The following is an 18189-nucleotide window of genomic DNA, read 5'->3' on the forward strand; positions in this document are numbered from 1 at the left end:
TAGTGTTCCTATTAATAATGAAATTAAACTCTAAGCCCGCCCATTGCCAAAGATCACACTGTCCATAACAAAAGTACTTCCGTATAACTAAAACCTATGGTGAACTTCAATAACAAACACGAATTAATAAAAGGGACAAATCTGAATGACAATTATTGGCTGAGAGTGGTTAAATCCAGTGCTTTCAATGTATTAATGTCATCCACATAAGCCTCAATAGAGAAATGGCTGAGCCATCAATGAGCCCTGCGTGTGGAACTTAACAAAATGATCAAATGATCAAAGATACTCAGAGACACTGATCGTGTGCAATGGCCGATTATCTTTTTCCAGACTATTCCTTAAAGGGACAATATAGGCACCCAGATGACTTTACCTAAATGAAGTGGTCTGGGTGCCATGTTCTGCAGAACGCCAATGTTTGCATTGCAGGGTTTACATGTCTTTAGTCACAGTCACTAAGACAATCACTAGAGGTGCTTCCAATGAAATATCACAATAAAACTTGGCTAATTCTGTCAGGTGGTTTCCAAGAGACCAGCTGATTGGTTAAGTGCTGTGCATGCGCACTAGCCTCCCAATGCTTTCCTACTGAAACCATTCAATTGGCTGAGCTCACTAGGATCGATGATCTAAGCGAAGTAGGCTGGACGGCATAGCACAGACTGACGATGCAGGAGAGAGCCGTGGACATAAACGGCCAACAGGGATCTAGAGCGTGAGGAATACATATCTGTGTTCCTAATTCTATCGAGTTCCTATAAGCAAACAACTCTGAGGAAGTAGAGCAGTAATGCCTCGTTTCCACTGAGCGGATCGGTTCGGTTCAGTTCGGTACGGTTCGCTATTTTGGGTGTTTCCATTATGAAAGTGATCCATACAAGCGAACCGTACCGATCCATTCAGGGTCCTGCTTCAGATATAGGGCCATAGAAAATGGAACGGTTCGGTTAGGGCGGAACTACTATACAATCCATTGATTGGTGGACAGGAAGAGCATTTTTTCTAAACCCTGCATGGCCCTGAAGGTCTGACTTGCAGTGGAAACGCTCACCAGAATGGGCTGGTCCATTCTAAACCTTCCAAACTGTACCGAACCGACCCGATCCGCTCAGTGGAAACGAGGCATAAGTGAATAGACAGAATACATAGAAGTAAATTCTCCCAGAAAGCCTAGGGAACTTATTTAAATTAGCTCCAACTCTGAAATGTCAGGTTTCAGGTTTTTTTGGAGCCTTCCCCTCCAAGTAAAGTATAGGAAAACTTTGGATTTAAATTGAGGTGCTCTCCACTGCATAGCTGCCAGTGTGTGTGATAACCACCCAACTAACATCAATTCTGTGATGAGAGACTGTATGATAAGGATAAGTTAGAAGAAAGGTAACACATTGTACCGTCAGCCCGTGGAGGTCACCCTCACATCTAACCGCTGTCCTTAATTAATCAGACTGTCTTCCATGGGAATGGATTTCCCCTCCCATACACAGTCATGGCTGGATTCCCTGTCCCCAGATTAACAACCAATCTGTATACTCTGTCAGCAGTATTTAAGTGAGAATTAAACGGGAGTTTCAAATTTAAGGCCAGAGTAGCCGGATTGAAAGCATCGCTTACTTCGAGAATGTTACCATTTTGGCTGTTTGGACCTTACATTTAAATTGGCTCTGTCACCTCAAACTTATATTTCTCCTATTGTTTCCTCGTCTCTTCCTCCTTTAGAATCTAAATACAAAGAAACAAGTCCTGCGCTCAAACACCCATTACTCCTGGGCGGCAGCAACGACCATAGTACACATCAGCCAAAATACAAATAGTAAAAACCAAAGAAAAAAAAGTTACCTGCGCTCTTTCCACATCCCTTTGTATTTTTAAACAAATGGAAGTTTTTAGTTGCCTCCAATGGCCATGGTTTTTACTATTTGTATTTTGGCTGATGTGTACTATGGTCATTGCTGCCGCCCAGGAGTAATTGGAGTTTGAGCGCAGGACTAGTTTCTTTGTATTTCTATTCACTTTTTGTATTACTCAGCCTTGTTACAATGCAGCCGCCCATCCCATGTGTTCCCTATTAAGGGTTAATAAGTAAAGGGGTGTATATAAAAGATACCCCTTTCTGTCTCAGTAGAGATTTTTGCCAGAGGCTCAAGGAAGCAAGGTGAATGGTTAGAGTTAGGACCCACCTGGGGGGGGGGGGTCTGCCTTGACGTTGGCAGGTGGGCTCATCCTTTCATGGCCATTGGAGGTAACTAAAAACCTTCATTTGTTTAAAAATACATAGGGATTAAGGAGAGAGCGCAGGTAACTTTTTCTTTGGTTTCTCCTTTAGAATCTGTTCTTCTATTCTTCATTTCGTATCCATTTCTCTTTAAAACATAGGACAGAATAGGGACTACGTGGTCTTGTGTAATTTTCTCACACTTAGCAATCTTGACAAAGGATGGAGATTAAATCAAGCTTTGTTTGACAAAGGAAGTGGAGCTGGCCTTAAAGGGACACTATAGGCACCCAGTGCCAATTCGGAGAAACAACACTGTTTACATTTAGCTATGCCCAATATAATTAGGTCTCCCCATTGGCGTGACGTTGGAGGAGGCAGAGTGCCACCCAGCACGGAGGACATCGGCGCTAGAATCAGGTAAGGTAATTAAGGGATATTTATCCCTTTCTTAGCCACACAGGGGGCCGTAATGGAGGGGGCACTATACAGCGTTGTATTTCTAACACTATAGATTTCCTTTAAGCTATTATTTTTGTCACAATTCCCAAGCGTAGGAAAAATACATAAGACAAGTAGTCCCCACTTTGTCTTATGTTTTAAAGAAATAAAAATAAGAATGGATTGTGAGAGGAAAAGAATGGAGAAAGGTAAAGGTACTTTAAAATTCTAAAATACCTAATAATGAATTCATTTAAAATATGGGAACACTCAGACAATACATACAATAAGCATAGATTGTCTTATTTAAGGAACCCGAACAGTACTTGAGAGAGTAGGATAGAGGCCTGCACAGCATACAGGGGAAATTTAGGAAACCATGCCTACGTATACAACTGTGGATGTCAGAAGAAGATGGCGATAGCACAAGGCATCTAAGAATTAACAATACACGTCAGAAAGGTTAAGAATGTGCCATGTAGCATCCAGAGAATTAACAATAAACAATGGACTCCAGCTAGTTACTGAATAATACATCTGAGCAATTAGCCGGTCTTCATATTTGGCTTTTAAAAGGTAAAAAGAGAAGGAATACTTAGGACACAGATATACAGAATTGACTGGATAGTCCCGGTACACATTGTAATACTGTCTGGCGTTCATTATTAGCATTTATATAAACATAGATATATTCTGTATCACTAACTACAGGTATAGCAAAGGGATACATGAGAGGTATAGAAGGCCTTGCTTAAAGAGCTTACAATCTGAGGAAGGCTGATATAATTAGGAATCTTGCCCAGTGAGAGCCATTGATATTATAGCACACCAATAAGCCTGCATTAGTTAGTGCCAGTCTTGACGGCTCGATACCTTTTCAGACTGATTTACGACTTAGGCAATGAAAGTGGACTTTTTCACCTATGCAAATAGTACTGCAGTGCGCCATACGATCTACCGGGCAGTGCGCCATACGATCTACCGGGCAGTGCGCCATATGATCTACCGGGCAGTGCGCCATACGATCTACCGGGCAGTGCGCCATACGATCTACCGGGCAGTGCGCCATACGATCTACCGGGCAGTGCGCCATACGATCTACCGGGCAGTGCGCCATACGATCTACCGGGCAGTGCGCCATACGATTTACCGGGCAGTGCGCCATACGATTTACCGGGCAGTGCGCCATACGATTTACCGGGCAGTGGGCGACACGATTTACCGGGCAGTGCGCCATACGATTTACCGGGCAGTGCGCCATACGATTTACCGGGCAGTGGGCGACACGATTTACCGGGCAGTGCGCCATACGATTTACCGGGCAGTGCGCCATACGATCTACCGGGCAGTGCGCCATACGATCTACCGGGCAGTGCGCCATACGATCTACCGGGCAGTGCGCCATACGATCTACCGGGCAGTGCGCCATACGATCTACCGGGCAGTGCGCCATACGATCTACCGGGCAGTGCGCCATACGATCTACCGGGCAGTGCGCCATACGATCTACCGGGCAGTGCGCCATACGATTTACCGGGCAGTGCGCCATACGATTTACCGGGCAGTGGGCGACACGATTTACCGGGCAGTGCGCCATACGATTTACCGGGCAGTGCGCCATACGATTTACCGGGCAGTGGGCGACACGATTTACCGGGCAGTGCGCCATACGATTTACCGGGCAGTGCGCCATACGATTTACCGGGCAGTGCGCCATACGATTTACCGGGCAGTGCGCCATACGATTTACCGGGCAGTGCGCCATACGATCTACCGGGCAGTGCGCCATACGATCTACCGGGCAGTGCGCCATACGATCTACCGGGCAGTGCGCCATACGATCTACCGGGCAGTGCGCCATACGATCTACCGGGCAGTGCGCCATACGATCTACCGGGCAGTGCGCCATACGATCTACCGGGCAGTGCGCCATACGATTTACCGGGCAGTGCGCCATACGATTTACCGGGCAGTGCGCCATACGATTTACCGGGCAGTGCGCCATACGATTTACTGGGCAGTGGGCGACACGATTTACCGGGCAGTGCGCCATACGATTTACCGGGCAGTGCGCCATACGATTTACCGGGCAGTGGGCGACACGATTTACTGGGCAGTGCGTGATACGATTTACCGGGCAGTGGGTGACACGATTTACTGGGCAGTGCGTGATACGATTTACGGAGTGCGTGATACGATTTACTGGGCAGTGCGCCATACGATTTACCGGGCAGTGGGCGATACGATTTACTGGGCAGTGCGTGATACAATTTACGGAGTGCGTGATACGATTTACTGGGCAGTGCGCCATACGATTTACCGGGCAGTGGGCGACACGATTTACTGGGCAGTGCGTGATACAATTTACGGAGTGCGTGATACGATTTACTGGGCAGTGCGCCATACGATTTACCGGGCAGTGCGCCATACGATTTACTGGGCAGTGCGTGATACAATTTACGGAGTGCGTGATACGATTTACTGGGCAGTGCGCCATACGATTTACCGGGCAGTGGGCGACACGATTTACTGGGCAGTGCGTGATACAATTTACGGAGTGCGTGATACGATTTACTGGGCAGTGCGCCATACGATTTACTGGGCAGTGCGCCATACGATTTACCGGGCAGTGGGCGACACGATTTACTGGGCAGTGCGTGATACAATTTACGGAGTGCGTGATACGATTTACTGGGCAGTGCGCCATACGATTTACTGGGCAGTGCGCCATACGATTTACCGGGCAGTGGGCGACACGATTTACTGGGCAGTGCGTGATACAATTTACGGAGTGCGTGATACGATTTACTGGGCAGTGCGCCATACGATTTACTGGGCAGTGCGCCATACGATTTACCGGGCAGTGGGCGACACGATTTACTGGGCAGTGCGTGATACAATTTACGGAGTGCGTGATACGATTTACTGGGCAGTGCGCCATACGATTTACCGGGCAGTGGGCGATACGATTTACTGGGCAGTGCGTGATACAATTTACGGAGTGCGTGATACGATTTACTGGGCAGTGCGCCATACGATTTACCGGGCAGTGGGCGACACGATTTACTGGGCAGTGCGTGATACAATTTACGGAGTGCGTGATACGATTTACTGGGCAGTGCGCCATACGATTTACCGGGCAGTGGGCGATACGATTTACTGGGCAGTGCGTGATACAATTTACGGAGTGCGTGATACAATTTACTGGGCAGTGCGCCATACGATTTACCGGGCAGTGGGCGATACGATTTACTGGGCAGTGCGTGATACAATTTACGGAGTGCGTGATACGATTTACTGGGCAGTGCGCCATACGATTTACCGGGCAGTGGGCGACACGATTTACCGGGCAGTGCGTGATACGATTTACCGGGCAGTGGGCGACACGATTTACTGGGCAGTGCGTGATACGATTTACCGGGCAGTGGGCGACACGATTTACTGGGCAGTGCGTGATACGATTTACGGACTGCGTGATACGATTTACTGGGCAGTGCGCCATACGATTTACCGGGCAGTGGGCGACACGATTTACTGGGCAGTGCGTGATACAATTTACGGAGTGCGTGATACGATTTACTGGGCAGTGCGCCATACGATTTACCGGGCAGTGCGTGATACGATTTACCGGGCAGTGGGCGATACGATTTACTGGGCAGTGCGTGATACAATTTACGGAGTGCGTGATACGATTTACTGGGCAGTGCGCCATACGATTTACTGGGCAGTGCGCCATACGATTTACCGGGCAGTGCGCCATACGATTTACTGGGCAGTGCGCCATACGATTTACCGGGCAGTGCGCCATACGATTTACCGGGCAGTGGGCGATACGATTTACTGGGCAGTGCGTGATACAATTTACGGAGTGCGTGATACGATTTACTGGGCAGTGCGCCATACGATTTACCGGGCAGTGGGCGACACGATTTACTGGGCAGTGCGTGATACAATTTACGGAGTGCGTGATACGATTTACTGGGCAGTGCGCCATACGATTTACCGGGCAGTGGGCGATACGATTTACTGGGCAGTGCGTGATACAATTTACGGAGTGCGTGATACGATTTACTGGGCAGTGCGCCATACGATTTACCGGGCAGTGGGCGACACGATTTACTGGGCAGTGCGTGATACAATTTACGGAGTGCGTGATACGATTTACTGGGCAGTGCACCATACGATTTACTGGGCAGTGCGCCATACGATTTACCGGGCAGTGGGCGACACGATTTACTGGGCAGTGCGTGATACAATTTACGGAGTGCGTGATACGATTTACTGGGCAGTGCGCCATACGATTTACTGGGCAGTGCGCCATACGATTTACCGGGCAGTGGGCGACACGATTTACTGGGCAGTGCGTGATACAATTTACAGAGTGCGTGATACGATTTACTGGGCAGTGCGCCATACGATTTACTGGGCAGTGCGCCATACGATTTACCGGGCAGTGGGCGACACGATTTACTGGGCAGTGCGTGATACAATTTACGGAGTGCGTGATACGATTTACTGGGCAGTGCGCCATACGATTTACTGGGCAGTGCGCCATACGATTTACTGGGCAGTGCGTGATACAATTTACGGAGTGCGTGATACGATTTACTGGGCAGTGCGCCATACGATTTACCGGGCAGTGGGCGACACGATTTACTGGGCAGTGCGTGATACAATTTACGGAGTGCGTGATACGATTTACTGGGCAGTGCGCCATACGATTTACCGGGCAGTGGGCGATACGATTTACTGGGCAGTGCGTGATACAATTTACGGAGTGCGTGATACAATTTACTGGGCAGTGCGCCATACGATTTACCGGGCAGTGGGCGATACGATTTACTGGGCAGTGCGTGATACAATTTACGGAGTGCGTGATACGATTTACTGGGCAGTGCGCCATACGATTTACCGGGCAGTGGGCGATACGATTTACTGGGCAGTGCGTGATACAATTTACGGAGTGCGTGATACGATTTACTGGGCAGTGCGCCATACGATTTACCGGGCAGTGGGCGACACGATTTACTGGGCAGTGCGTGATACAATTTACGGAGTGCGTGATACGATTTACTGGGCAGTGCGCCATACGATTTACCGGGCAGTGGGCGATACGATTTACTGGGCAGTGCGTGATACAATTTACGGAGTGCGTGATACAATTTACTGGGCAGTGCGCCATACGATTTACCGGGCAGTGGGCGATACGATTTACTGGGCAGTGCGTGATACAATTTACGGAGTGCGTGATACAATTTACAGAGTGCGTGATACAATTTACAGAGTGCGTGATACAATTTACAGAGTGCGTGATACAATTTACAGAGTGCGTGATACAATTTACAGAGTGCGTGATACACTTTACAGAGTGCGTGATACAATTTACAGAGTGCGTGATACAATTTACAGAGTGCGTGATACAATTTACTGGGCAGTGCGCCATACGATTTACCGGGCAGTGCGCCATACGATTTACCGGGCAGTGCGCCATACGATTTACCGGGCAGTGCGCCATACGATTTACCGGGCAGTGGGCGATACGATTTACTGGGCAGTGCGTGATACAATTTACGGAGTGCGTGATACGATTTACTGGGCAGTGCGCCATACGATTTACCGGGCAGTGGGCGACACGATTTACTGGGCAGTGCGTGATACAATTTACGGAGTGCGTGATACGATTTACTGGGCAGTGCGCCATACGATTTACCGGGCAGTGGGCGATACGATTTACTGGGCAGTGCGTGATACAATTTACGGAGTGCGTGATACGATTTACTGGGCAGTGCGCCATACGATTTACCGGGCAGTGGGCGACACGATTTACTGGGCAGTGCGTGATACAATTTACGGAGTGCGTGATACGATTTACTGGGCAGTGCGCCATACGATTTACCGGGCAGTGGGCGATACGATTTACTGGGCAGTGCGTGATACAATTTACGGAGTGCGTGATACAATTTACTGGGCAGTGCGCCATACGATTTACCGGGCAGTGGGCGATACGATTTACTGGGCAGTGCGTGATACAATTTACGGAGTGCGTGATACAATTTACAGAGTGCGTGATACAATTTACAGAGTGCGTGATACAATTTACAGAGTGCGTGATACAATTTACAGAGTGCGTGATACAATTTACAGAGTGCGTGATACAATTTACAGAGTGCGTGATACAATTTACAGAGTGCGTGATACAATTTACAGAGTGCGTGATACAATTTACAGAGTGCGTGATACAATTTACAGAGTGCGTGATACAATTTACAGAGTGCGTGATACAATTTACAGAGTGCGTGATACAATTTACAGAGTGCGTGATACAATTTACAGAGTGCGTGATACAATTTACAGAGTGCGTGATACAATTTACAGAGTGCGTGATACGATTTACCGGGCAGTGGGCCATACGATTTACCGGGCAGTGGGCCATACGATTTACCGGGCAGTGCGCCATACGATTTACCGGGCAGTGCGCCATACGATTTACCGGGCAGTGCGCCATACGATTTACCGGGCAGTGCGCCATACGATTTACCGGGCAGTGCGCCATACGATTTACCGGGCAGTGCGCCATACGATTTACCGGGCAGTGCGCCATACGATTTACCGGGCAGTGCGCCATACGATTTACCGGGCAGTGCGCCATACGATTTACCGGGCAGTGCGCCATACGATTTACCGGGCAGTGCGCCATACGATTTACCGGGCAGTGCGCCATACGATTTACCGGGCAGTGCGCCATACGATTTACCGGGCAGTGCGCCATACGATTTACCGGGCAGTGCGCCATACGATTTACCGGGCAGTGCGCCATACGATTTACCGGGCAGAGCGCCATACGATTTACCGGGCAGTGCGCCATACGATTTACCGGGCAGTGCGCCATACGATTTACCGGGCAGTGCGCCATACGATTTACCGGGCAGTGCGCCATACGATTTACCGGGCAGTGCGCCATACGATTTACCGGGCAGTGCACATACATACTATCCATTTCGTATAGAGGCTGCAGTTTTATAACCTGCCAGGGGATCTTTACAGAGAGTTGGAAACCACATAGCACAGAATTAATATTCTTTTGTTAACACAAAAATACACCTCGAGAAGATAAGGAGGCAAGGCAAATGAAAAGCATGTTCCTTGGGAGATCCAGCGTCAAGCGGAAACCAGCATGGGTTGCACAGAATCACAACTCGAGATATACAAGTCAATGAATCAATATCTGTAAGAAAGAAAGGTGAATAATCAATGGGCCTCTCATGATTCCTTTATCTTAATGAACAGAGAATCGTTTCCTGACAGATACTCCGATATCTGTCTTAATTAGTACAAACTAAAAAGCAGGTACGGCCGAAACAGTAGTGCAGAAGTGGATATGAAACTATAAACCCGCATGACACATGGCAGAGTTATATTACGGAGACAGCGCAGGTAACTTTTTTCTTTGGTTTTTACTGTATGTATTGGGGCTGATGTGTACTGTGGTTGTTGCTGCCAGCCAGGAGTCATGGGAGTGAGCGCAGGACTTTTCTTTTTGTATTCACTTTTTGTATCACACAGCTAGGTTACAATGCTGCCGCCCATCCCATGTGTTCCCTATTAAGGGTTAATAAGTATATAGGGGTGTATATATATAAAAAAAACTCTCTCTGTCTCATTAGAGCTATCTTTGCCAGAAGCAAGGTGGAAGGTCAGTGTAGGACCTGCTTAGGGGGGAGGGGTGGTCTGCCTTGACGTTGGCAGGTGGGCATTCCCTCCAGTGGCCATTGGAGTAACTAAATGACCTCCATTTGTTTAAATATACATAGGGATTTAGGCGAGAGCGCAGGTAACTTTTTTTTTTCTTTGGTTTTTATCTACTGCTATCCCTGCTCTGGGGAGAAGCTAAATGTTACAATATAAAAGGTATATACAAATGAAATGATGTTCCCATCATGAACAGCTCACCCTTCTCCAAGATGAAATGTATTTTTGTTTGTTTAATTAGATTCGTTCTTGCTACTTGAGACAGAATAATTGCAGAGTAACATTCACACTGTGGGTGGTTAAATAGCAAGACCAGAGACTTCTGCTCATTTTATGGTCAATTCATGGTTCATTATCTTTCGATTCCTTCGGGATATCACCGTCACATATTACTCATCATCATCAAGACCGGAGTTTATAAATGACATCTGATGCTTCTCCATACTACATTAGATGCCACACCTTGGAAGATCGGGTAACACAATCATTTTCTAGACTTTAACGAACGTTTCTTAAGATGCTCTACTCTGAGACCAATATTGAAAGATGTATAAAATCTCAATAAAAACTAAAATTCATTAAATATTAACTGTCAGGTATTTATAGTGAACTTCAAACTGAACCAAAATATGCAAATGGAAAGCATTGCTGGCAATTCAGTTATTTGTACCTAAAACGTGCCATCTCTGCAGGACTTATTTGAGTTTAGATTTGCAATTCCTTGGCCAAGTCTCTAGAATTAAGATTTTCGTAAAATAATCAATACTAATCATCAATATAGCTTATTAAAACATGTTGAGAAAGTGATAGGGTCTGACCAGGTAAAAGTCCCAAAGAGAATTACATTATTGAGGACATCTTAGGTGCTTTTAGGTGGGTGGATAAAATGATATGGGGTAACAGTCCTAAAGCTGGTGAAATACTACAATTCCAGTGATGCTCTGCAAAATGGAGACTCTGATTGGCTGTTGACATCACATGATCACAACACCCTGTTCTCATTAGTGGTCACTAAGGATTTTAAAATGGTGAGGTCATTTCAAGACACGTAGAGCGATCTCTACATGTTAATTCCGGCTGAATTTACATAGCTGGCTTAGAAAACAGTCATATTGAATGAATATTAATCTGCTTCTCCCTGTGACATCACTGGGCGGGTGGGTAGGGGTTGTAGTGATTTTTCCTAAAACACCGCAGGTGCAAGTAAAACAATGCAATGACTCTTACTTTGTGTTTTAATTAACCGTTTATTTATTTCTAATATTAATAATAAGAAAAAGAAAGAAACAGTAAGGCTTTTAATGTGCATCTTTGGCAACGTATAATCATTATGATACTACGGGCATAAGGAAAGGAAAACCAAAAGGGAAATTAACTTCACAGTGACATACGTCATTATTAATACAAAAAGTCCTGCGCTCAAACTCCCACTACTCTTGGGTGGCAGCAACGACCTTAATACACATCAGGCCCAATACATACAGTAAAAAACAAAGAAAAGTTACCTGCGTTCTTCTCAAATACCAATGTATATTTTAACCAATGAGGGTTATTTCGTTTCCCCAATGGCCATGAGAGGAAATGTCCACCTGCCACGTCAAGGCACACCTCTCAGGTGGATCCTACACTGACTATTATCACGAGAGGGAATGCCCACCTGCCATGTCAAGGCACACCTCTCAGGTGGATCCTACACTGACTATTATCATGAGAGGGAATGCCCACCTGCCACGTCAAGGCAAACCTCAGGTTGATCCTACACTGACTATCATCACGAGAGGGAATGCCCACCTGCCATGTCAAGGCACACCTCTCAGGTGGATCCTACACTGACTATTATCACGAGAGGGAATGCCCACCTGCCACGCCAAGGCACACCTCTCAGGTGGATCCTACACTGACTATTATCATGAGAGGGAATGCCCACGTGCCACGTCAAGGCAAACCTCTCAGGTGGATCCTACACTGACTATTATCACGAGAGGGAATGCCCACCTGCCACGCCAAGGCACACCTCTCAGGTGGATCCTACACTGACTATTATCATGAGAGGGAATGCCCACGTGCCACGTCAAGGCAAACCTCTCAGGTGGATCCTACACTGACTATTATCATGAGAGGGAATGCCCACGTGCCACGTCAAGGCAAACCTCTCAGGTGGATCCTACACTGACTATTATCATGAGAGGGAATGCCCACCTGCCATGTCAAGGCAAACCTCTCAGGTGGGTCCTACACTGACTATTATCATGAGAGGGAATGCCCACGTGCCACGTCAAGGCAAACCTCTCAGGTGGGTCCTACACTGACTATTATCATGAGAGGGAATGCCCACCTGCCATGTCAAGGCAAACCTCTCAGGTGGGTCCTACACTGACTTATCATGAGAGGGAATGCCCACCTGCCACGTCAAGGCAAAACTTTGGTTTTTACTGTATGTATTAGGGCTGATATGTGCTATGGTCGTTGCTGACGCCCATGAGTAGGGGGAGTTTGAGCGCAGGACTTGTTGCTTTGTATTTAGATTCACTTTTGTATCACATAGCTATGTAACAATGCTGACACCCATCTCATGTGTTCCCTATTAAGGGTTAATAAGCACACAGGGGTTAATATTTTGTTATATAAATAATAACATAATAATAATAATATAACATACCCATCTCTGTCTCATTAGAGATATCTTTGCCAAACGATCAAGGAAGTAAGGTGAAAGGTCAGTGTAGGACCCACCTAATACGTCATTATTAGACAGCTTTCTCAGTTTTCCAGACAGAGTTTATAAATTAACTGTGATTTTTCTTGATACATCATGCTGCCCAATTGGGCAAAAAAAAAAAAGGTAGAAATCCCTATTTATTAGATATACTTCCAATGAAACACTGCCACTTCTTTCAGGAGAGCTAACAGAAGCATTAGTAAGAATGCTCCCCTGTCTAAACCCTACATGTGGCATGTATATTTTGTGCCTTTAGAAATAGTTTATTTTTTCAAAATGGTAAATGTACAGAATATCGGTAAGTTATCGGCTATCGGCCCGAAAGTTCACAGATTATCGGTATCGGCTCTAAAAAAAAATCAATATCGGTCGATCCCTAATCTCTAGGCTTTAAAAACATTTCTAAAGATCCTCTACTTAAACCCGATCAATTTTAAGAAGGTATAATGACAAAGTCCACATACAAATAAGCCTTTTTAATAGAACTTTAACCTTCTGGATATCGTTTGGCATAGCAATTTCCTCATCAATTTTTATAAGCCATTAAGGGAAAAGTTCTGTGAATTATGAGATTAACTGAGACATGAGCTAAACATAGATATGATCGAGGGAGGCGAGATAATGTATAATAAAAAAAACAAAAAACCTTTAATAGATCATATGACTGGGTATAATTTAATTATTTCACATGCAATAGTCACAAAAGCCAACTGATAAACTGCTACCTCCATACAAGTGTAAAATATACTTATGCATTATGATAAAACGGGAAACGTTATCTCATCCTTTCAAGCATGCCTGCTGCATATTTAATTTCTAAAGTACTAATCTATCTGGCGGCAGTCACAGTTCTAGGTGTATAAGGATGTTAACGTGGGTGAGCTCATTACGGAGATCACCTCGGGCACAAGTGCCAGGTGCAGGCTCTGTCACGGAACATGTCACGTCTAAGAGTTCTGTCACTTTCCAGCCTTTCCTGACGACTAGGTTAGGGTTGAGCACTCTCTCAAGGTGCTATTGTTGGTAGACTACAATTCCTATCAACCCCATGCAGCCAAAGATGCAAAGAGAGCAGATATTATGTAATAGTTCAGCCACAAGCAAACACTCTGCACTCATGGAGCACTGCTGATATTGGTAAAAAAAACCAACAAATATATTCAGAAAGCCAGAGCTATACTCGCGGCCTAGGCGCTTTCCCCGTGATCAAACAGAATGTTACTGCTAACAGCTGAACTCCAGCCCAAAATGCAAAGGCATTTGTCTGGGCTGGCATTGGACTACACTCCCATCATCCTTATCCAGACTTTGCTTTTCCACAGATTTCGAAACAATAGTATGATGAGTACTGCTTGCTAAGCGCAAAAGAAATTATCTAATTTGTACCTTAACAATGTCAACAGCTCCATTCCTTTCCCTCTCCAAATTAAATGTACAATAATTCCTTTTACAGTAACTGCACGCACTGAACTTTATTCCTAAAATATCGACTCTTAAGTCAACACTAACAGTTTGAACTTTGTCATCCTCATTGGCCACATTTAGAGGGACACAAACAATTATGCAAACTACAAACAGTCAGAAACTTTGTAAATGTTCTGTAAATGTAGATTTATGTGTCTGCAGCATTTTGTCTAAAATCTGTTAACAAACATGCTTTTCCCGTAGCTGTGTATACAGTAATTTGTGAGCATCAGGACGAGCAATACAAATAATGAGCAGTAGAGTATTGCAACTCGTAGAAACAATCGAAATCAAGTCAAGAGTACGATGTATTTATTGTATCTCCTTCAAACCAAACCATATAACAGTCTTCTCCTCCGTGACCTATGCAATACGCACATTCAGAAGGAGGCACAGAGCCCCGAGTCTTTGCCTGGAACACCCATGCTTGATGAGACACTAGGAGGAGGGGGGGCACCGGTCTCCCTTCCCTCATTAAAGGGACACTATAGATTGGCACCCATATCACTTCAGCTCATTGATTCAATGCTTTCCTATAGATAGACCCAATGCGAGCGAGGCGCTTTCCGCACATACGTAGTAGGTCTCCAACATTGGCACCAGCGGAGGAGAAGCTGAGGATTCAAGTAATTGATAGAAGTGTCCTTGGCCTTTTCTGTACTGTGAGGGAGGAGGAGTGAAGGGGTACTATAGGGTACTATAGAGCTAGGAATACAACTTGGTATGTCTAGCACTAGTTTTCCTTTTAACACTACCGTATGAGGCAGCCCACCTTTTGAGACTAGTGGTTAGGCATGTCCACCCCTCCGCATGCCCACTAGATTAACCAGGATTTACAGGAATCCAGCGGCTCATTGCCAGCAACGATCTACCGTGACAGGAAGAAGGTCCCACAATCTGTTCTGTACCACCCATTTATCGGCTCAACTCTTAAAGTTTGGATTAAATGCGGACTTAAACACAACTTTACTACCATTCCAGGCCCTATATTCCAACTGACCCAAACCACTGATTTCCCCACAGGTACCTATCCCCCAAACTTAGCTTTCCTAAGCATAGGCCCTTGGTATGCTGCAAATATACATAGACTCCACGATTTTCAAATTACTCACTTCTATAAATTCGCTATCCCCCTAAAGCAATCTCCACAGGCAGCCCTCTACCATCAAATTCTATTGCCATACTTGGGAAAGATTAGCCCGACGCGTTTCAGTCTTAAATACTAGTTGCTCCGCACAAATAGCCTCTGTGCTTCCCGGATTTGTCACAAAATGATAGACTGACCTGGGATTGTCCCCCTCAGAGGAGCAATTCATAAAGCCTCCATCAGCTCTTGCATACAAGAAATTAATTAATTCCAAGCTGCTGGCCTGTTGGTTACCGCACCCCTCATCTCCTACACAGATTCAATAATGAGATCTTAAACTCGTGTTGGTGTTGTGGGGGTGATGGGCTCTCTGTTTCATATCCAGTGACAGTGTCCCCTATAGTTCGCTACTGAGAATCAATACATTCAATTATGAAGCAAATAGTGGGGTAAGTGGAGCCAGTGGAGATGCTGCTTCACCTCGATGCCAATATCCCGAAACAAAGTCTCTTACTAAACATCTGCTCAATGTGGCTAAATCCCTGATCCCGGTCATCTGTCAGCAGACTGGTACCCCAACACTCCATGGATAGCAATGATGGAGGAGATACGACGGCTTCTCTACAAAACAGAACGGAATGATTCAACACAATACACAATATAGCTCTACTGGATTGGCTTTAGATCAAAGCTAAAGAACACAATCTGAATAGCTAACAATAGTTACCCAACTAACTAATTTTTCCCCCGGTCCACCCACTTTATTTTCTCCTCACGCCTTCCCACATAACCCTTCACACCTCTTGTGCCTGCAGGCTTTTATTCGGAAAAAATGTGTTTACATTGGTGCCTAGTAACAGCTCTAGTGGCAGTCAGTCAGGCGGTCACTAGAGGTGCTTCCTATCTCAGTGCTGCACAATGTGCGTCAGCGTCATGCATGGAGTGGAGGTGCTGAATGTCCCGATAGAGACGCATTGATGCAATGCAACTCTGTGACGAGATGCTGATTGGCACAATGTTTTGCCATTAACGTGCAAATGCTTCTCGAAGCTTTCACTGGCTGAGATCATCAAGATTGATTATCTGGAGGAAGAAACAGCCACGGGTGGCGTGAGAGAAAAGGTGAGAAGAACCACCTTTCCAATTCGAGTCAATGGGAGCCACTGACCTAAACAGCCATACCAAGACTACCATGTCAGGAATGCATGTTTGTATAGTGTTCCTTTCTCGTAGACACTGGCATTATTGTGAAGTGCCATTTTAGTAGGATACTTCTTATGATTAAAGCACTTTAACAAACTGAAGTGAATTATGGGTGTGGAGTGGTCCTTTTTAACATTTTGCAATCACCACACCTGGTTACTGGCTGTCAGTCTATTCATGGGGGCTTTGGAAGAACAGTTTCAGTAACTGAATCCATTTTATATCCAGCATCAGTAAGTTGAGTATAGAGACGCTGCATCCAATACTTCCATACGACAATCATTAAAGTCCACGCTTCTCATCGAGCGTTGAATTGGCAGTGATTGCCGTGCATGCGCTGTGTGAGCATTTAAATAACTTCACAGGACGAGGATAGCGCTGCAGCAAGCCTTCGGTCTCTTATTTTACTTTTCTCTTTAAGAATCAGGAGTTAAAGACATACTCACTATCAGAGTGAGTGTTCCTTTAATGTTTTTATCATGAGGAAAACCAGAAGCAGACACACATGCTATGAATTAAACATAGGATCTCTCATAGAAACAGTTATTTAGGGTTTTTACTGTGTACAGAGGCAGGTATGTGGATTGTACAACCAGCTGGAGGCTCAGAATCTCCCATAATGCCACACAGCACAGGCTTTTAGCTGCAGGAATTTCTGTAAAGTTAAAATTATCATAAATAAGGAGAATGCGTTATTTGCCCCAGAACCTAATCAAGTAACATGGCTAGTTTTAATTCTCGAAACATGTCTTTAAAGGAACACTCAAAGTCCCATAAACACAACAGCGCTCTGTTGTGGTTATTGTGCCAGAAGTTTCATGCCCCCCCATGCAAACTGTTTTAGAATGGTTTGCCTTCTTATCACCTGGGGTTCGCTGGCTGCCACCCCCACCTTTCTGTAACCTCCTCGAGAGCTGGGAGCTTCAGCTAGCTCTCCTGGGGTAATAATTAGCCAAGTAATTTCTATAGCTCTCCACCAATAAGCTAAGCCCTGCACCGCCAGGGCTAGCCAAGGTAAAGGGGTTCTCTCTCTCCTGGGCTAATAATTGGCTGAGTAATTTCTATAGCCCTCCACCAATAAGCTACGCCCTGCATCGCCGGGGCTAGCCAAGGTAAAGGGGTTCTAGCTCTCCTGGGCTAACAATTGGCTGAGAAATTTATATAGCTCTCCACCAATAAGCTAAGCCCTGCACCGCCGGGGCTAGCCAAGGTAAACGGGGTTCTAGCTATCCTAGGCTAATAATTGGCTGAGTAATTTCTATAGCTCTCCACCAATAAGCTAAGCCCTGCCCCGCCGGGGCTAGCCAAGGT

General features: G+C 45.8%; 2 protein-coding genes across 3 annotated transcripts in view; one reads left to right on the top strand and one right to left on the bottom strand.

The window, feature by feature from the left end:
* TMEM258 (transmembrane protein 258) overlaps positions 1-18189 on the top strand; it is a 455842-nt gene that overhangs the window by 294101 nt on the left and 143552 nt on the right. The window lies entirely within an intron of this gene.
* DAGLA (diacylglycerol lipase alpha) overlaps positions 1-18189 on the bottom strand; it is a 61581-nt gene that overhangs the window by 26329 nt on the left and 17063 nt on the right. Inside the window, exon 1 of one of the 2 annotated variants that reach the window (XM_063437753.1) lies at positions 14511-14569. The exons of the other annotated variant lie outside the window; for it this stretch is intronic. The gene's annotated coding sequence lies outside the window, so the exon portion shown is untranslated. Of the gene's footprint in view, positions 1-14510; positions 14570-18189 lie in introns of those variants that run through there. 2 annotated transcript variants of the gene reach the window in all.

This window comes from Pelobates fuscus, chromosome 12, assembly GCF_036172605.1.
Source record: "Pelobates fuscus isolate aPelFus1 chromosome 12, aPelFus1.pri, whole genome shotgun sequence".
NCBI lineage: Eukaryota > Metazoa > Chordata > Amphibia > Anura > Pelobatidae > Pelobates > Pelobates fuscus.